The sequence below is a fragment of the Rhinoraja longicauda genome, chromosome 27, assembly GCF_053455715.1.
Source record: "Rhinoraja longicauda isolate Sanriku21f chromosome 27, sRhiLon1.1, whole genome shotgun sequence".
Lineage (NCBI taxonomy): Eukaryota > Metazoa > Chordata > Chondrichthyes > Rajiformes > Arhynchobatidae > Rhinoraja > Rhinoraja longicauda.
Genome location: NC_135979.1, coordinates 995,461 through 1,016,848, shown reverse-complemented (window position 1 = coordinate 1,016,848; position 21,388 = coordinate 995,461). Strand labels below are relative to the sequence as shown.

The window sequence follows — 21,388 nt, the reverse complement described above, 5'->3', positions numbered from 1 at the left end:
TCTGCCTTATAATATACATTGACGGCCCCCACAGCCGTCTGTGGCATATAGACATCGAGTAATACAGCATGGACACAGACCCTTCGGCCCAACTCACCTATGCCGTCCACATTCTACATTGTCAACAGGAGGGCGGTCCAGTGAAGGATTTACAGCAGAATCCTTCACAAGGCAAAGCCTGCTCATCATTCAGATGGGAGCTAGAGTCATACAGTGCTACAGAACAACTGGCCCTTCGGCCCACTTTGCCCATGCTGACCAAGCTTAGTTTAGAGATACTGCGTGGACACAGGCCCTGACCAACTCTTAAAACTCTACTCCTGCAGCAACATTTCTCGTTACCTTACACTAAACATTATTCCCTTATCGTATTTCTATGCACTGCAAATGGCTTGATTGTAATCATGCATTGTCTTTCCGCTGGCTGGTTAGCACACAAAAGCTTTTCACTGTACCTCGGTACACGTGACAATACACTAGACGGAAAGTGATCCTGGAGTGGGACTTGAACTCACAACCTACTGAAGCTCCGAGCAACTTGTCCAGCCCAATGTTAGCTGCATGAAGGTGGAACTCGGGGAACATTCAGAACAGTTTCCTTCCCCTTCTGCTGCGCGTGACAATAATGAACCTGAACCTGAATCTGAGTGAATGAGAGACAGGTGGGAAGGTGGGCGACTCCTGCCCCTGGTATCTCATGATAAACACCAAGACCTGGAGTAACTCAGCGGGTCAGGCAGCATCTCTGGAGAACATGGATAGGTGACGTTTCACAGAGTGCTGGAGTAACTCAGCAGGACAGGCAGCGTCTGTGGAGAACATGGATAGGTGACATTTCATAGAGTGCTGGAGGAACTCAGCGGGTCAGGCAGCATCTGTGGAGAACATGGATAGGTGATGTTTCACAGAGTGCTGGAGTAACTCAGCAGGTCAGGCAGCATCTGTGGAGAACATGGATAGGTGACGTTTCACAGAGTGCTGGAGTAACTCAGCGGGTCAGGCAGCCGCTCTGGAGAACATTTAGAATTTTCCCGAAGCCAATTAACCTACAACGTCTTTGGAGTGTGGGAGGAAACCGGAGCGCCCGGAGAAAACCCACGCAGGCCACGGGGAGAACGTGCAAACTCCGTACAGACAGCACCCGCAGTCAGGATGGAACCCGGGTCTCCAGCGCTGTGAGGCAGCAGCTCTACCCGCTGTGCCACTGAGCCGGTTAGAATGGATTTGACAGACTTCAGCTGGAAGGTCACGTTAAAGGATCGTGTTCCAAGCTGTGCTGGAAATGCAGTAAAATCAAATCAGCTCTTTGTAAACATTTCCTTTGATGACATACACACAGGAACTCTCCTTCTAGCAGGATGCACATGGTTCCAGATGGGGGAGATTAACGTTCTCTTTAGTCCCAGTGACCATCAGGCTGTTGAACGTTGCCCAACACTGAACGCAGCAACCGTGATCTAACACGGACTGTGCCTTCGGTTCCACTACCGACCTGTGGTTACCTGGTATTCCGGTTATTGATTTATTGAATCGTTGATTATTGTACGTTTATCGGTGTTATTGTGTTTAAGCTGCAGCAAGTTAAAAATTTCAAGGTTCCACAGATGGTACATTAGACAATTAAACACTCTTCACTCATGAAGTTAAAACATGATTTGGTAAATTTTAGTTTAGAGAAAAAAGGGTGGAAACATGCCTTTGGCCTATCGAGTCCACACCGACCATCGATCCAAAACCTTGAGTCCGAGTCGGAAGAAGGGTCCCAACACGAAACATCATCTATCATTTTCTCCAGAGATACTGCCTGACTCACTGAATTACTCCAGCAAATTGTGTCTATTTAGTTTAGAGATACAGCACAAAAGCCAGGCCCTTTGGCCCACCGAGCCCACGCATTCCCTATGCACTAGTACAATCCTACACACCAGCAACAACTTACACACAGAGGGTGGTGGGTGTATGGAACGAGCTGCCAGAGGTAGTTGATGCAGGGACTATCACAACGTTTGAGAAACATTTGGACAGGTACATGGATAGGACAGGTTTGGACGGATATGGGGCAAACGCAGGCAGTGGGACTGGTGTAGATGGGGCATGTTGGTCGGTGTGGGCAGGTTGGGACTAGTGTAGATGGGGCATGTTGGTCGGTGTGGGCAGGTTGGGACTGGTGTAGATGGGGCATGTTGGCCGGTGTGGGCAGGTGGGACTAGTGTAGATGGGGCATGTTGGCCGGTGTGGGCAGGTTGGGACTAGTGTAGATGGGGCATGTTGGCCGGTGTGGGCAGGTGGGACTGGTGTAGATGGGGCATGTTGGCCGGTGTGGGCAGGTGGGACTGGTGTAGATGGGGCATGTTGGCCGGTGTGGGCAGGTGGGACTGGTGTAGATGGGGCATGTTGGCCGGTGTGGGCAGGTTGGGCCAGCTTCCGCACTGTAAAACTTTATGAAAGTGATACAGTGATAAGCACTGGGTCATCGCTACCCTGAGCAGTGAAGCTTGTCACCAAGGGATGAGCTCAGCATGATCCCCACTCACTCACGTAGCAAGCATCCGTTCTCAGGCTAAACTCAACACTTCCTTCCATAACCACACTGGCCTTCAGCCACCAGCACACAGAATCTACACACAAGGATCTGCAGATGCTGAGTTACAAATGAAAGGCACAAAGTGCTCGAGTAACTCAGCGGGTCAGGCAGCATCTGTGGAGAACATGGATAGGTGACGTTTCACAGAGTGCTGGAGTAACTCAGCGGGTCAGGCAGCATCTGTGGAGAACATGGATAGGTGACGTTTCAGGTCGGGACACTTCTTTCAGATACTCGAACACGCTGGTCTCGTAGTTCAGACAACCTGGCACTGATTTAAGACCACTCCAGACATTGGGAGTTGAAGCTAAATACCTCACCTTGGACACTGAGCTGCCTGCTGAGTGTTGGCCATGCCATCGTCCACGATTCCGATCCCCGTCTCCACAAGTTACTCTGCGAATCCGACCACTCCTCAGCCAGAAGTGCGTGTGGCAAGTCTAAGTGCGTCTGTCAAGAAGTGCGTGTGGCAAGTCTAAGTAAAGTCCAGCTCCAACTCTAACCACGTTACCGACAGCTGTCGCTAACACATCCTTGGCTGTTTAGGTCAGGAGGCAGCAGAACTGCGAGTCCATCGTGGTTTGCATCAGAAGCATCATCACTAGGAGTGGCAGGAAGCAGTTCATGCCCCTGCTGCCTCCACTGTTAGTTAATAAGATGCAGCTGATGTGATTCTCAGCCACTCTGCCTTCCTCCCCTTCCCCTGTGACCTCGCACTCCCCCGCGAGCAAGAATCCATCTGCCTCTGCTCCAAAAGATTCAAAGGCTCGGCTCCACGGTCCCACAGTGGGAGAGTTGCAGGAATCACGGAATTGCTGGCTGAGGAACCTTCACCTCATCTCCATCTTGTAGAGCCTGACCCTTTTCTTTTTAAACAGGGGTCACTAGTTAGAGCCACAGCCTCACACAGCACAAAAACAGGCCCTTCGGCCCAATGCTGACTATCCAAGCTGGTCCCCTTTGCCTGTGTTTGTCTCCAATCCCTCTAAACCTTTCAGTCATACAGGGAGATTTAGTTTAGATTAGCTTATTATTGTCACGTGTACCGAGGTACAGTGAAAGACTAAACATGATAAATGTCCATCCAGCGGGGCATATTGTCAAGATGGTGAGGTGGGATTGTTCAACGTTGCTTTATTTGTCACATGTTCTCAGTACAGGTGACAATAATAAGCTAAACTAAACTAAACCCCCCTCATGTAAACAAACCCATGTGGACCCTCGTAAAACAACCACAGATGAAATGTGTAGTAAGGAACGGCAGATGCTGGATTAAACCAAAGATATGCACAAAAGTAACCTGCCTATATTCTATATTCCTGGCTCATTTGTTCTATATCTCCCTATATCACCCTCTATATCTTTCATTCCCCTCTCTCCTGACTCTCAGACTGAAGGGTCTCGACCGGAAACATCACCTATCCATGTTCTCCACAGATGCTGCCTGACCTGCTGAGTTACTCCAGCACTCTGTGAAACGTCACCTATCCATGTTCTCCACAGATGCTGCCTGACCCGCTGAGTTACTCCAGCACTCTGTGAAACGTCACCTATCCATGTTCTCCACAGATGCTGCCTGACCCGCTGAGTTACTCCAGCACTCTGTGTCGACCCGTGGGATGATCTTGTTTCCGGTGTCGTGGTTGGAACAGAGAGATTGACGATCTGTTGCTCAAATGGTTGGAACACAATTTCAATTTGCAATTAAATGCCGGAAGAAATGTTTTTCTGCTTGCATCAGCTCAATGAATAGGAATGTTCAAAATGACTTTTCATCATGAACCAGAGTTTAATGTCGTTTATTATTATTGTCACGTGGAATTAGACACAGAGAGAAGCTTTGTCCATGTGCCACCCAGTCACATCATACCATCCTCGAGCACAATCTCGCCATTCACAAGTCTGACAGATAGTGCAAAGAGGAAAATACCACAGTGCAGGACACTGTGTATTATATCATTACAGTTACCCAGACAAAGTGCAGCGTTTGTAATAAAGGTAGGTTGGAAGATTACACCCTAGCTTATGGGAGGACCATGGTGGTCTGATAACAGCAGGCATGAAGAAGTTCCTGAATCTACTGATGTTCCTGCATCCCCTCTCTCTCTCTCTCTCTCTCTATCCCTCCCCCAATCTAGTTACCGTACTAGTCTCACTCTCGTCCCGTTAAGTTTCACTGTCTGTGTAAGTCGTTATCATCTACCCCTCAGCCAACAATGGACCATTGTGGGCCCCAACTTACCTTGATCATCATTGCTTTTTGCATCTCTTTCATTCATTTATCCAATGTACGGTCTATGCCTCTCATTTCCATCGCCCCTGACTCTCAGTCTGAAGAAGGGTCTCGACCTGAAACGTCACCTATTCCTTTTCTCCAGAGATGCCTCCTGACCCACTGAGTTACTCCAGCTGTTAGTGTATATCTTCAGATAATGATAATGGAAGAGAAAATGTGTGCCCCCGCCCTTACACACGACAGCAAGCTGCTGTCCGGGGGGGTCTGAGATGTCCACATGTGCAGGGGTAGCGATTGCTCTGTGGCAGTGGCCTGCTGCAGACCGCAGTAGACAGCAGATCACGGCTATGTAGTTTCCTCACAAGATTAATACAGATTAGGAGCAGTGGGCAGGTCATTGCAGTTGATTGATTGTGAAAGTATTTACATCCTACCCCCCCCCCACACCGGGCCATCTGCAACACCTTGTAATATAGCATGCAGCTGCCTGCTGTCCAGTGACTACAGACATAGTCCTGGAGACATGGGGCAAGCAGTGTGGGAAGAGGCCCTTCGGCCCAACTTGCCCACACCGACCAACATGCCTCATCTACACTCGTCCCACCTAACTGCATTTGGCCCATATCCCTCTAAACCTGTCCTATCCGTGTACCTGTCCAATTGCTTCTTAAATGCTGTCTCAACTACCTCCTCTGGCAGCTCGTTCCATTCACCCACCACCCTCTGTGTGAAAACATTACCCCTCAGATTCCTGTAAAATCTTTCCCCCTTCATCTTAATCCTATCAGCAAACCATCCAACACAACATAGTTAACTCAACAACGCATTAACCCTCTCCTCTCCACACTAAACCGAATGTTGTCTACTTTTTTTGTTTGTGAAGAACTTGGATGGTACAGTGAGTCAGCAGGTAAAGCCACTGGTTCAATCCCCATCTCCAACGTTGTCTGTGTGGAGTCTCCCGTGACCGCGCGTGTTTCGTCCGCGTGCTCTTGCCCACCCCTCCCCTCTCTTCATATCGACTATTTCTTCTCTACTCCCTCAGTCTAGATTTTAGATTTATTTTTAGATTTAGAGATACAGCGCAGAAACAGGCCCTTCGGCCCACCGGGTCCGTGCCGCCCGGCGATCCCCGCACACTAACACTATCCTACACCCACTAGGGACAATTTTTACATTTGCCCAGCCAATTAACCTACAAACCTATACGTCTTTAGATGAAGGATCTCGTCCTAAATTGTACATCGTCTTTCTACTGACTGGTTGGCACGCAACAAAAAGCTTTTCACTGTACCTCACGACATGTGACAATAAACTAAACTCATACAAAACGTTGACTGTCCATTTCTCTCCAAAGACGTGGCCTGTCCTTTGTGAGTTACAACAGCATTTTTTGCAACATTATTTCATTACCTTTTGTCTAGAAAGAAATAGATCTTGCCGAAAATAAAGTATCAGCTTCATTCTATTTAAAGATAGAACCGAGTTGCTTCTGCTTGCTGAGTCCTGCATCCCTATGGTGATGCACAGAGCAGAGATGGGTCTATTTCATCTGTTCTACTGAAGTCAAGTCAAGTCAAGTCAACTTTATTTGGCACATGCACATACAAGATGTGCAGTGAAATGAAAGTGGCAATGCCTGCGGATTGTGCTAAACTACAAAACACAATAGAAAAACATTTTTAACACAAAAAATAAATTAATACAGTAAATTAAATGGTGATATGAGAGTTAACAGTCCTGATGGCCTGTGGGAAGAAACTCCGTCTCATCCTCTCTGTTTTCACAGCGTGACAGCGGAGGCGTTTGCCTGACCGTAGCAGCTGGAACAGTCCGTTGCTGGGGTGGTAGGGGTCCCCCATAATGTTGCTGGCTCTGGACCTGCTCACAAAGACCTGGTTGGACGTGTTACCTCCTAAACCTCTTGGATTTCAGCACCTTCTCCCCTCAGCCACTTCATGGGCTTGTTGTTGTAATAAAATAATAATGCAAAGTGCATCCAGTTTGGAATGAGGTGGGCTACCTTCAGGTGGAAACAAGTGAGTGGAACTCTCCAAACAACTCGCTGGAAGGAACAGCTACGCAAGGGGAACGGAAGAGGAGACAATCACCTGGCTCTCTTAGATGTTCCATAGAACGCGGACATCAACCCAAGGAATATGTCCAACTCATGCTGTAAGTGTCCACAGACCAGACCAAGTATCTCCACCTGGGCCAATGGCCAGCCAAGTCTCCCCTGCAATGTCCATTGGAAATCTTCTTGGCAAAACCATCGTGGTGACTTTATCGTGGAGTCAAGGGTCAAGGGCCAAGCATCAAGGGTCAGCAGTCAAGATTCAAGAGTCAGAGTTCAAGAGTCATAAGGTATAGGAGTAGAATTAGGCCATTCGGCCCATCAAGTCTACTCTGCCATTCAATCATGGCTGATCAATTCAATCATGGCATAAACCCCATACTCCTGCCTCCTCCCCATAACCTCTGACAGCCGAACTAATCAAGGGCCAAGACTCTTGGTCAAGTGACAATCTGAATTTCTCCAACAAGCCCTTCCCAACTTGCCCTTGAGAACATGGAGGTGAGGCACCTTCTGAACACTGTAGTCTTCCCCACGAAGGTGCCAACAGTGGCCAGCGATTTGGACAACGCTCTCTGCCTTCCTCGGCCATTTCAGTGCAGGTTTACAGTCCCAGAAACGCCAAGCTGTCTATGTTGAACAAAAAGGCTTGAAAGCTGAATTGACAGCAAGGATGATGTACAGCAGTCACCACCAACAGACATGTTCCACTTGCAATGTGAACCGTGCAGGAGGTGCGTTTACAAAAGGCCCTGTTGGGTTTGTATTATATTTACACTTGCACCAAGTACAATGTACCAGGTTTTACAAACCACACACGATTAGTTTCAAGAGTTCCCGCACTACAATTGTACGAAACTCACCAGTGCCAATTGCTTCCGGTACCACCAGCCCCCAACTAAACTGCAGCTGAGAAGTGGCATTTTGCGCATTTGTACAATTATATAAAAGCTTCCGATCCGCCCACACGACAACTACGCCCAATCTCTCACCGGGAAAGACGTGCAGATAAATTCCACCAACTGCAGTTACTAGGTTTGGATGTTGCAAGTTACTGAACCGACAGCCCAGGATGTGTGGGAAGGAACCATCGAAAATAGACACTAAATGCTGGAGTAACTCAGCGGGTCAGGCAGCATCTCTGGATGACACCCATTCCTTCTCTCCAGAGATGCTGCCTGTCCCGCTGAGTTACTCCAGCATTTGGTGTCTGTCAGCAACCTAGTGTCCTGGGCTGAATGACTTGATAGTTGAATAATTGCAGTGACCAGAAACAACCAAAAAACCTTTTCTAAAAACCAAGACTGTTCACCCCCATCGCCTGCAGGAGAAACGCCACTGTTCTTGCCCTTGGTGGGGTGCATCCAACAAAGACAGACACAAAATGCTGGAGTAACTCAGCATCTCTGGAGAGAAGGAATGGGTGATGTTTCGGGTCGAGACCCTTCTTCAGACTGAGTCAGGGAAGAGGGAGTCGCAGAGATAAGGAAGGACAAGGTGTGAAAACGCCTACTTCACTGTATCGAACTCTGACCCATAGTCATATAGTTGATGAGCAAGGGATGGACCATACGTTCTAGGAGCAGAATTGGGCCATTCGGCCCATCAAGTCTACTCCACCATTAAATCATGGCTGATCAATCTTTCCCTCTCAACCCCATTCTCCTGCCTTCTCCCCATAACCCCTGACACCCGCACTGATTAACAATCTGTCAATCTCCGCCTTAAAAATATCCACTGACTCGGCCTCCATAGACATCTGTTTCAATGAATCCCACAGATTCACCACCCTCCGACTACAGAACTTCCTCCTCATCTCCTTTCTAAAAGTATGTCCTTTAATTCTGAGGCTGTGCCCTCTGGCCCTGGACTCTCCCACTAGTGGAAACATCCTCTCCACATCCTCTCTATCCAGGCCGCTCACTATTCTGTACGTTTCAATGAGGTCCCCCCTCATCCTTCTAAACTCCAGCGAGTACAGGCCCAGTGCCGACAAAGTTCAAGGGAAAGTAGACAGGGGCAAGAAATATCAGCCGCTCAGTAACAATCTCAGCTTCACTAACTGGGATGAGTTAGTGAATCAACCGTCTGCACTCTGACAGGTTGCATCATGGCCTTGTTCAGTAACTCGAACACGAGTGGCAGACACAGTGGTGCAGCGGGTAGAGCTGCTGCCTCACAGCGCCAGGGACCCGGGTTTCACCCTGACTACGGGTGCTGTCTGTATTGAGTTTGTACGTTCTCCCCGTGACCATGTGGGTTTTCTCTGGGTGCCTCTGGTTTCATCCCACACTCCAAAGACGTACATGTTTGTAGGTTAGTTGGCTTCGGTAAAATTGTAACTTATCCCTAGGGTGTGGGGGACAATCGTTGGTCGGCGTGGACTCGGTGGGCCGAAGGGCCTGTTTCCTGCTGTAACGGCGTGAGGGCAACGCCATGAGGGGGGAGGGGAAGAACAATGGAGGACCCGGCCTGGGGGTGGGGGGACTGCCGTGAGCGGGGAGGTGGGGGGGAACAATGGACAATAGGTGAGGGGGGGGGGGCAAAGAACAATGGGGACCCAGCGTGGGGGGGGGGGGGACTGCTGGGGGGCGGGGGACAAAAGGGGGGGGGCCGGCATCTTCTGTAACTTTGTCAGTGCCGTAGGTGGCTGCTATCTGTATACATTGTGTATGCAAGTAAAGAATTTCACTGTGCCTAGTCACACGAGGCAATAAAGTAATCCTATTCCTATTCCTAACTCTAAAGTTTAAAGATAGGTGGATATAGGTGGTTGTGGTTTTTGATTGTCAGATGGTTGGACAAAGGCCAGAGATGCTATTGCTATTGAGGGCGTGCAGCGTAGGTTCACTAGGTTAATTCCCGGAATGGCAGGACTGTCGTATGTTGAAAGACTGGAGTGACTAGGTTTGTATACACTGGAATTTAGAAGGATGAGAGATCTTATCGAAGCATACACGATCATTAAGGAGTTGGACACGTTAGAGGCAGGAAACATGTTCCCAATGTTGGGGGAGTCCAGAACCAGGGGCCACAGTTTAAGAATAAGGGGTAGGCCATTTAGAACGGAGATGAGGAAAAACATTTTCAGTTGTAAATCTGTGGAATTCTCTGCCTCAGAAGGCAGTGGAGGCCAATTCTCTGAATGTATTCAAGAGAGAGTTAGATAGAGCTCTTAAGAATAGCAGAGTCAGGGGGGTATGGGGAGAAGGCAGGAACGGGGTACTGATTGAGAATGATCAGCCATGATCACATTGAATGGTGGTGCTGGCTCGAAGGGCCGAATGGCCTCCTCCTGCACCTATTGTTTATTGAAGAGACAAAATATGTGAGATAAGGATTAAAGAGGTGCGAAATGTGAAGCCAGAGGGGAGTAAGTGTAGGGGGGAGAGGACAGGGGGTTGATGGGCAAAAGCCCTGAAGATAGACACCAAGTTCTGGAGTAACTCAGCGGGTCAGGCAGCATCACTGGAGAAAAGGAACGGGTGACGTTTCGGATCGAGGTCCTTCTTCAGACTCTGATCAAAGCCCTGACATGCTCTTTGTAATCATGATGTTCATAGTTTAGTTTAGAGATACAGTGTGAAAACAGGCCCTTCGGCCCACCGTGTTCGCGCCGACCAGCGTTCCCTGCACACTAACACTATCCTACACACACTAGGGACAATTTACAATTATAGCTAAGCCAATTAACCTACAGGAAAAAAAACTGCAGATGCTGGTTGAAATTGAAGGTAGACACAAAAAGCTGGAGTAAGTCAGCGGGACAGGCAGCATCTCTGGAGAGAAGGAATGGGTGGCATTTCGGGTCGAGACCCTTCTTCAGATTAATTAACCTACAAACCTGTACGTCTTCGGAATGTGGGAGGAAACCCACGCAGGTCACGGGGAGAACATACAAACTCCGTACAGACAAACACTAGGGATCAGGATTGGCTAGAGTGCAAGAAAAATAATTTCATACCCCTGGTGAAGGGAGCGAAACCGTGGGGAAAGATTCACGGTCGTCAGTGTCGGAAGCACAGCTTCGTCAGTCTGGAGGGCAGAGCACGTTAGCAGAGGGATTACAATTCAGATAAAATGTCTCTTTGAAATGGTGTTAGACGACGCAATTTAAATGGTAATGACTACTCATTTTTCATTTGTCACTTGCCCCACGCACACATCCACGCCGGCAACAGAAGGCAGACAGTAAACGGGATGTGCAACACCATGAGCAAGAATATCAAACAGCTCTGCACAAATACTGCCATTATGGAACGCGATTGTCCAGAGCATCAGACTAGGATGCAACCTGCTGCTTTTGCAGAAATGAAGTGTCAACAAAGCATTGCTCATCAGAGTGGAGAGGTCATCGTGCAGCTCGGTCACTTTGGCCAGGCTATGTTTGGAGCGTTGCGTGCAGTTCTGGTCGCTCTATTACAAGGAGGGCCATTCAGCCCATCAAGTCTACTCCACCATTCAATCACAGTGGATATATCTCTCCCTCTCAACCCCATTCTCCTCCCCATAACTCCTGACACCCGCACTAACGCTGCCTGGGATTAGAGGGCATCAGCTATAAGGAGAGGTTTTTTCTGGAGCTTTGAAGGCCGAGAGGAGACCTAATGGAAATATATTAAATTATGAGAAGCATAGATAAGCTCAGATCTTTTTGTCCCCGGCATGGAAATGACAATAGACAATGGGTGCAGGAGTAGGCCATTCGGCCCTTCGAGCCAGCACCACCATTCAATGTGATCATGGCTGATCATTCTCAATCAGTACCCCGTTCCTGCCTTCTCCCCATACCCCCTGACTCCGCTATCCTTAAGAGCTTTGTCTGGCTCTCTCTTGAATACTAGACTAGAGGGCATGGATTTAAGATGAGATGGGGAAAGTTTAAAGAGGATGAGCGAGGCAAGTTTTGTTTTTACACAGAGGGTGGTAGGGGTCTGGAACGCGCTGCCAGGGGGGGGATGGAGGCAGGTAGGGGATAGTGGTGTTGAAGAGGCTTTAGGGTCGGCATATGGATATACGGGGAATTGACACATGGATGATGTGCAGGCAGAGGAGATTAGGTTAACTTAGCATCACCTTCGGCAAAGACATTGTGGGCCGAAGGGCCTGTTCCTGTGCTGTGCCGTTCCATGTTCTATATTTTAGTTTAAGTTTTTAGTTTAGTTTAGAGATGCAGTGCGGAAACAGGCCCTTCGGCCCACCGTGTCTACTCCGCCCAGCGATCCCCGCACACTAACACTATCCTACACACACTGGGGACAGTTTTTACATTTACCAAGCCAATTAACCTACAAACCTGCACGTCTTTGGAGTGTGGGAGGAACCGGAACGGAGAAAACCCACGCAGGTCACGGGGAGGACTTGCAGACTCCGTACAGACAGCACCCGTAGTCGGGATCGAACTCTGGTCTTTGGCGCTGCAAGCGATGCAAGGCAGCAACTCTACCGCTGCGCCACCGTGCCGCCCTATATGTTCCATGTATGTTCCATGTTCTACTTTGTTCTACGGTCTGTGTGTTATACTGGCCGGTGATCAAAGGGTGAGTAACAGCGAGGAATAACAGCTCCACTCAGCTGTATTGCAAGTGGACACGGCTCCCCGACTTGAATAAAACCCAAAGCCCATTGCAAATTGCTTGGTTTTATTTTCCTGTTTTCTTAACACAAAGACGGCAGCCTAAATGGTGCCACGAGTGGTGAGGATGGCTTTTGGTACGCTGGCCTTAATCAGTCAGGAAGTTGAGCGTAGAAGTGGAGATGTGATGTTACAGTTGTATAGGGCGCTGGTGTGGCAGGGTTTGGAGTATTGTGTTCATATTTGGTCACACTGCCGTGGGAAAGATGCCATCAGGCTGGAAAGAGTGCAGAGAAGATTTACAAGGATGTTGCCAGGTCTCGAGGGCCTGAGCTACAGGGAGAGGTTGGGCAGGCAAGGACTTTATTCCTTGGAGCGCAGGAGGTTGACAGATGATCTTATAGACAGTGAGGGGAACAGACAGGGTGAATGCACAGATTCTTTTACCCAGAGTAGGGGAATCAAGAAGTAGAAGGGTTAGGTTTAAGGTGAAGGATAATGATATAATTGGAATCTGATGGGCAACTTTTTGAAACAGAGGGTGGTGGGTGTAGGGAACAAACTGCCAGAGAAAGTAGATGAGCTAGGTACGATCACAACATTTGAAAGACATTTCAACAAGTTGGACACAAAGTATGGGGAGAAGGCAGGAACGGGGTACTGATTGAGAATGATCAGCCATGATCACATTGAATGGCGGTGCTGGCTCGAAGGGCCGACTGGCCTCCTCCTGCACCTATTGTCTATTGTCTATTGTCTAAAAATAGACACAAAATGCTGGAGTAACTCAGCGGGACAGGCAGCATCTCTGGAGAGAAAGAATGGGTGACGTTTCGGGTCGAGACCCTTCTTCAGATTGAGAGAAGAGTTTCGACCTGAAACGTCTCCCATTCCTTCTCTCCAGAGATGCTGCCTGTCCCGCTGAGTTACTCCAGCATTTTGTGTCTATCTTCAGTTTAAACCAGCATCTGCAGTTCCTTCCCTATACATTGGGTTGATGGGACATGTTGGCTGGTATGGACAAGTTGGGTCTAAGGGCCAATTTCCACACTGCAAGACTCCGTAACTCTCTATAGCAGGAACAGAACAAGGGAATTCTCACTTGCTGTGGCTTTACAGGCTGCTAAACGCAATAACACAGAGATAAATATACAACTGTCAGTAATACTTGAATGTGGAGTCACAGGTAGTTGGGGCAGTCAAAAAGGCTTTTGGCACATTGGCCTGCATCAGTCATGGCATTGAGTACAGAAAAGTTGGGAGGTCATGTTGCAGTTGTACAAGATGTTGGTTGGTGAGGCCGCATTTAGACTATTGTGGATGTTGTCAAGCTGGAGAGGGTACCGAAAAGATTTACGAGGATGTTGCCAGGACTCGAGGGTCTGAGTTTTTTGGGAGAGGTTGAGTAGGCTGGGACTCTATTCTTTGGAGGATGAGGGGTGAACTTTTAGAGGTGTGAAAAAATAATGAGAGGAATAGATCGGGTAGATATACAGAGTATGTTGCCCAGAGTAGGGGAATCGAGGACCAGAGGACACAGGTTTAAGGTGAAGGGGAAAAGATTTAATAGGAATCTGAGGGGTAACTTTTTCACACAGAGGTTCGTGGGTGTATGGAACGAGCTGCCAGATGAGGTAGTTGAGGAAGGGATTATCATAACGTTTAAGAAACAGTTACTCCAAAGACGTACAGGTATGTAGGTTAATTGGCTGGGTAAATGTTAAAAAAAAAATTGTCCCTAGTGGGTGTAGGATAGTGTTAATGTACGGGGATCACTGGGCGGCACGGACTTGGTGGGCCGAAAAGGCCTGTTTCCGGCTGTATATATATGATATGATATGATATGAGTTAGACAGGTACATGGATAGGACAGGTTTGGAGGGATATGGGCTGAATGCAGACAGGTAGGACTAGTATAGATGGGACATGTTGGGCAAATTGGGCCGAGGGGCCTGTTTCCACGCTGTATGACTATGACTCCAATACAATAATAATAATCAGTGGTGCTCGGTAAGAGAGAAAGTTGAGAACCCAGAGAGTTGTGAATCTGTGGAATTCTCTGCCACAGAAGGCAGTGGAGGCCAATTCACTGGATGTTTTCAAGAGAGTGTTCGATATAGCTCTTAGGGATAATGGAATCAAAGGATATGGGGAGAAAGCAGGAATGGGGTACTGATTGTGGATGATCAGCCATGATCACAGTGAATGGCGGTGCTGGCTCAAAGGGCCGACTGGCCTCGTCCTGCACTGTTGTCTATGTTTCTATGTTACTGCAGGTACAGCCGTGTTGCCTCTGCTGATGGTCACTGAGCTGGCCAGGCAGGGGTTAAAGCGTCATCCCCTCCCCTCCCCCCCCCCCGATGGTGCATGTCTGCCTAGCCCCAGGCTGCTGCATCTTGAACACGTTTATGTTCGAGCATTATCTCACTCCTGACAGGATGCACTGCCACTTCCCGTGATTCACTGGAGCCAAACCACAACCAGCCTAGCTCCCCGCTCCCCTCCGCTGCCATTAGTGCCCGACCTGCCTCCATGCCTCTTACCACAGTGACAGGTCTCGCTTCACACGACAGCAGCCAACACCACCCCTTCAGTGTTAGTTTAGAGATACAGCGCGGAAACAGGCCCATCAGCCCACCGAGTCCGCACCGACCAACGATCCCCGCACACTAACACTATCCCACACACACTAGGAACTATTTACAATCATACCAAGCCAATTAACCTACAAACCTGCACGTTTTTGGAGTGTGGGAGGAAACCAAAGATCTCGGAGGAAATCCGTGCAGGTCACGGGGAGAACGTACAAACTCCGTACAGACAGCACCCGTAGTGGGGATTGAACCCGGATATCTGGCGCTGTAGGAGTGGCCAGGCAGCAACTCTACCGCTGCGCCACCGTGCCACCCTTCTGCCACCCCAGGTCATGCAACTGGCAGGACCAGCTAAGCAACACCTTACAGCTGATAACACATCTTATAAAGGTGTATAAAATCATGAGAGGGATTGATCAGGTAGATGCACACAGTCTCTTGCCCAGAGTAGGGGAATCGAGGACCAGAGGACATAGGTTTAAGGGGAAGGGGAAAAGATTTAATAGGAATCGGAGGGATAACCTTTTCACACAAAGGGCTGTGGGTGCATGGAATGAGCTGCCGGAGGAGGTAGTTGAGGCAGGGACTAACGCAACGTTTAAGAAACAGTTAGACAGGTACATGGATAAGACAGGTTTGGAGGGATATGGGCCAAACACAGGCAGGTGGGACTAGTGTAGCTGGGACATATTGGCCGGTGTGGGCAAGTTGGGCTGAAGGGCCTACCTCTACAGTGTATCACTCTATGGCTCTATCTATCAGACAACAGGAACTGCTGATGTTGAGATTTGGTATAGAACACAGAGTGCTGGAGTAACTCAGCGGGTCGGGCAGCATCTGTGGAGAACATGGATAGGTGACGTTTCACAGAGTGCTGGAGTAACTCAGCGGGTCAGGCAGCATCTGTGGAGAACATGGATAGGTGGCATTTCGGATAAGCAGACCTCCCTTCCATTGACTCCGTCTACACCTCACGCTGCCTCGGCAAGGCCAGCAGCATAATCAAGGACCAGTCTCACCCCGGCCACTCCCTTCTCTCCCACCAGGCAAAAGGTACAGAAGTGTGAAAATGCACACCTCCAGATTCAGGGACAATTTCTTCCCGGCTGTTATCAGGCAACTGAACCACCCTATTACCAACTAGAGAGCGGTCCCGAACTTCAATCTGCCTCATTGGTGACCCTCGGACAATCCTTAATTGGACCTTACCTTGCACCAAACATTATTCCCTTATCGTGTATCTATAAAATATGAACGGCTCAATTGTAATCAGGTATTGTCTTTCCGCTGACTGGTTAGCACGCAACAAAAACTTCTCACTGTACCTTCTGCCACAGAGGGCAGTGGAGGCCAATTCACTGGATGAATTTAAAAGAGAGTTAGAGAGAGTTCTAGGGGCTAGTGGAATCAAGGGGTATGGGGAGAATGCAGGCATGGGTTACTGATTGTGGATGATCAGCCATGATCACAATGAATGGCGGTGCTGGCTCGAAGGGCCAAATGCCCTCCTCCTGCACCTATTTTCTATGTTTCTATGTACCTCGGTACACGTGACAATAAACTAAACTCAAACTCTTGTTCTTATCTATGATTGAGCTTATCTCAGTTTGACTTTCCTGTTTTGAATGCAAAACAAAGGTTTTCACGGTGCCTGGGTGCACAGGGTACAAGTGACAATCAAGCAACATAATTGTCATCATTAAGCCACCGCTGGCTCACTGACTGGAGGATGAGACTCGCACGGAACATCAATTGGATTCTCCATCAACCCAATGAGATTGTTACTGTGAAACTCCAGCTCCACAGGCCCACAAACGCATTCACACACAAGTAGAAGGTAGACACAAAATGCTGGAGTAACTCAGCGGGTCAGACAGTATCTCGGGACAAAGTCCCGTCCCGCTCCCGCCCCCTCCCCTGACAGCAGTCTGAAGAAGGGTCTCGACCCGAAACGTCACCCGTTCCTTCTCTCCCGAGATGCTGCCTGACCCACTGAGTTACTCCAGCACTTTGTGTCTACCTTCGATCTTAACCAGCATCTGCAGTTTTTTTTCCTTAACACACAAATAAATAAACAACAATCAACAATACAATAAATCAATAATCAGTAATGCTAGGTAACCAGGCCATAATAATAACACAAAAACTAAAGTGCACAGTTGAAACAAAACAAGGTCCATCTAGAACAGAGATCATGGAACAATACCCGCCCCGTAGACCGAGTGGGTGGAAGGGCTTTGGAAATGGCGTTAAAACATGGTGGGGCCCACAAGTGTAAATATGCAAGAAGAATATCACTGTGCAGTTACACACCTGACAAATAAATCACCACAGAACATTCAACACCAAATAACAAGAACATTTACAAAGTCTCCTTGAATAAACAGTGGTGCCACATTGTGCACCCGGAACAACAGGAGGCCTTGCAGCCCATCTGCTTTGTGCTAGCCCTCATTGAACATTTCCCCCAAAACACCCTCTTCCTCTCTCCTTGCTGAAACCTATTCTCCAACACGTGCCCGCAACTCCAAGTTTACTCGTTTCGCCACCGGTCGACAGCAGCCACCCAACCAACCAGCACCTGTCTGAGATGTCTAGAGTCCTTAGTCCATCTCAGGCAGGACTTAGCACCTGGACAGAGTGGATGTGGAGAGGATGTTTCCACTAGTGGGAGAGTCTAGTCCATAGGGCACAGCCTCAGAATTAAAGGACGTTCCTTTAGGAAGATGAAGAGGAATTTCTTTGGTCAGAGGGTGGTGAATCTGTGGGATTCTTTGCCACAGACGGCTGTGGAGGCCAAGTCAATGGATATTTTTAAGGCAGAGATAAATGGATTTTTGATTAGTACGGGTGTCAAGGGTTACGGGGAGAAGGCAGGAGAATGGGGTTGAGAGAGGGAGAGATAGATCAGCCATGATTGAATGGCGGACTAGACGTGATGGGCCAAATGGCCTAATTGTGCTCTTGTCACACGAGTCTTATGAACATGCAAACTCCACACAGGCAGCACCCAAGTTGGATATTGAACCTGGATCTGTGAAGCAGTGGTACTAACCGCTGCACTGCTCGAGAGTGAGACTCTGGTTACTCAGAATTGGGAAGCGTTCAGGAAGCCACTGAGCAGATCCCATCTCCAGCACTGGATCATGTTGAGGGCTAGCAGATACGGATGGAGGAATGGCCCTCCTCTCAGACAGCCCAGCCTGTCCCACTAAGCTCCCACCCACCTGCCCAGGGTTCTGCAAGTCACCATTCCCCTCAGACCCCACTCAACCCCAGATACACTCAACGTGCTGGAGAGGTTCAGACCCAAACCGTCCCTCCACGGATGCTGACCGACCACTGAGTTATTCCAGCACTTTGTGTCCACCTTCAGCATGAACCAGCGTCTGCAGTTAGATCTTTGTTCCTCCCTCACAACCGAGATACTTCCTTGGGTGGTGGAGCTGCTGCCTCACTGCTCCAGCTGTTCAACCCCCACCTCTGCTGCTGTCTGTGTGGAGTTTGCAAGAGGCAAGGGAATCCTACGCATCCGGAAATCAGATTTTGGGGGGGGAGGGGGAGGGGGGGGGGGGGGGGGGAGAGAGGCAGTTGGTGGGCTTGAGAGATAATGAGAGCTGGGGGAATAAGGGGGGGGGGGAGATCACAGGGGTAGAGATTGGAGCAGGCGGGTCAGGTTGGGTGGTCTGGGAGGAGGCCATTCCCCCATCTCTCTCTGCTTGCCCTCAACACGATCCTGTGGTGGAGATGGGGTTGATCTGTGGGCGAGCATTGGCTCGATGGGCCGATTGTCCTCTTTCTTTGGGGAGGGGAGCTGGGTTTTATGGGGGGGGGAGGGATTGGTGATGGGCCGGGGCTGTGGTCGGTCACCGGGTAACAGGGGGCAATGTATCCCCACTTTGCGGATTGTGGGTGTGAATTGGGGGGGGATGGGTGTGAATGGCCTGGGGGGTGGGGATGGAGGAGGGGGGGGTGTGGAGGGGGGGTTGGAGGAGGAGGAGGTGGAGGGGGGATGGGTGTGAATGGCCTGGGGGGTGGAGAGAGGGGGGGGGTTGGGGTGAGGGTGAGGGTGTGGGGGGTGGGAGTGAATGGAGGGATTGGGGGGGTTGGGGGAGGTTGGGAAGGGGGGGGGGGGGGAGGTTGGGAAGGGGGGGGGGGGGAGGTTGGGAAGGGGGGGGGGGGGAGGTTGGGAAGGGGGGGAGGGAGACCCGGAGCCTCCAGTGTTCTCCCCGCTCCCCGACCCGGTGGGTCCCGGTCCCGGTGGGTCCCGGCGCGGGGAGAGCGAGGGCCGGTTCCCACAACCTGGAGCTGCCGCCCGTCCCGTCCCGGCCCGGCCCGTCCCGTCCCCCGCCCGGTGGGGTAACCTCGGCCCCTGGCCCGGTTTGCCGGCACCGGGAGCGGGGATGGAGGGAGAGAGAGAGAGACTCACCCGCCACCGACACCGACACCGACACCGACACCACACGGGACCAGAGGCGACAGGGCGGAGACACAGAGAGAGAGAGAGAGAGTCACAGACACAGAGAGAGAGAGAGTCACACAGAGAGAGAGAGAGAGACGGGACTCACCGCGCCGTGTCCGTGTCCGCGATGGAGCTCACAGCCCAATGACTCATCCCCACACAGCGCCCTTCGGCCCACCCTCTCCCTGCTAGCCCACACCCACATCCCCCTTAACCCTTCCTGTCCACATCTCTTGTTAAAGTCATAATGCATTCAAGAGAGAGCTGGATGGAGCTCTTAAGGATAGCGGAGTCAGGGGGTATGGGGAGAAGGCAGGAACGGGGTACTGATTGAGAATGATCAGCCATGATCACATTGAATGGCGGTGCGTACAGGCTCGAAGGGCCGAGTGGCCTCCTCCTGCACCTATTGTCTATACCCGTTTCTCTCGCTCCCTCCGGCAGCTCGTCCCAGACACGGGTCAGACCGGCAGGGTTGGTTGGTTGGTTGGAGGGACTGAGTGTGTCGGAAGGAACTGCAGGTGCTGGTTTAAACTGAAGGTAGACACAGAGTGCTGGAGTAACTCAGGCAGCATCTGTGGAGAGAAGGAATGGGTGACGTTTCGATCTGAAGGAGGTTCTCACCCATCCCTTCTCTCCACAGATGCTGCCCGACCCGCTGAGTTACTCCAGCTTTATTGGGATTGTAATTATCATTAATTTATTAGCCAAGTATGTAAAAACCTACAAGGAATTTGATTTCCTTCTCCCATCGCTTCTCTTCGCTGAGTTAAGGATAGCGGAGTCAGGGGGTATGGGGAGAAGGCAGGACAGGGTACTGATTGAGAATGATCAGCCATGATCACATTGAATGGCGGTGCAGGCTCGAAGGGCCGAATGGCCTCCTCCTGCACCTATTGTCTATTGAGTTACTCCAGCATTTTGTGTCTACCTTCGATTTGAACCAACATCTGCAGCTTTTTTTCCCTAGAATTAGATTTTGCCACACACAGCCAAAAAAAGCACCAAGACACACAACTAACTACACCACCCTTTGTGTGAAAACGTCACCCCCTCAGATTCCTAGTAAATTCTTTTCCCCTTCCACCTTGAACCTATGTCGTCTGGTCCTCCATTCACCTACTTTGGCCAAGAGACTCTGTGCATCTACGGTCATTAATTTACTAGACCAAGTGGACCCCGTTGGCCCCAAACCTCTCCTGCATTGGTGCAGCACCCTCTCCTCCCCACTTCCGCCCTCCCCCTCCGCCTTCCTCCTCCCTTCCTCCCCCCCTCATTTCCTCCCCCCCCCTCCTCCCCCCCTCCTCCCTTCCTCCTCCCGCCCCTCCCTTCCTCCCCCCTTCCCCTCCCCCTTCCCCTCCCCCTTTCCCCTCCCCCGTCCCCGTCCCCCTTCCCCTTTCCCTTCCACCCCCTCCCTCCCCACTCCATCCTCCTCAACCCCCCCCCCCCTTATCCTCCCTCCTCTCCCCCCTCCCTCTTTCCCCCCCTCCCTCCCCAGGAGATAGATTTAAACTTTAAAATGTGAGTAACATTAAAAATATGACACCGATTTCAATGAAACTTCCTCCATTGGCACCAAAGGGACGACGGTGAGTAAGGTGGGCCTAACATTGGCACCAAAGGGACGACGGTGAGTAAGGTGGGCCTAACATTGGCACCAAAGGGACGACGGTGAGTAAGGTGGGCCTAACATTGTCGCGCTGTCATGCATCGCTTTGGCTTGTCGTTCAGGAGACAAACAAACGAACAAACGAGAGTTTTAGTGCATAGATTGTAATATTGTTTATTGAATATTTATTTGCAATTAATTACATTATTGGGCTAAGTCGCAACACGTGAAAATGTAATTGTTTCGTTGCCGAT

General features: G+C 50.0%; 1 protein-coding gene across 2 annotated transcripts in view; it reads right to left on the bottom strand.

Moving 5' to 3' along the window:
• The window catches only part of yrk (Yes-related kinase), a 108,377-nt gene extending 88,678 nt beyond the window's left edge, over positions 1 to 19,699 (bottom strand). The window contains exon 1 of one of the 2 annotated variants that reach the window (XM_078423303.1): positions 19,632 to 19,699. The gene's annotated coding sequence lies outside the window, so the exon portion shown is untranslated. Of the gene's footprint in view, positions 1 to 19,492; positions 19,554 to 19,631 lie in introns of those variants that run through there. The other variant, XM_078423305.1, reaches the window with a different exon arrangement.
• Between the last annotated feature and the right edge of the window lie 1,689 nt (positions 19,700 to 21,388).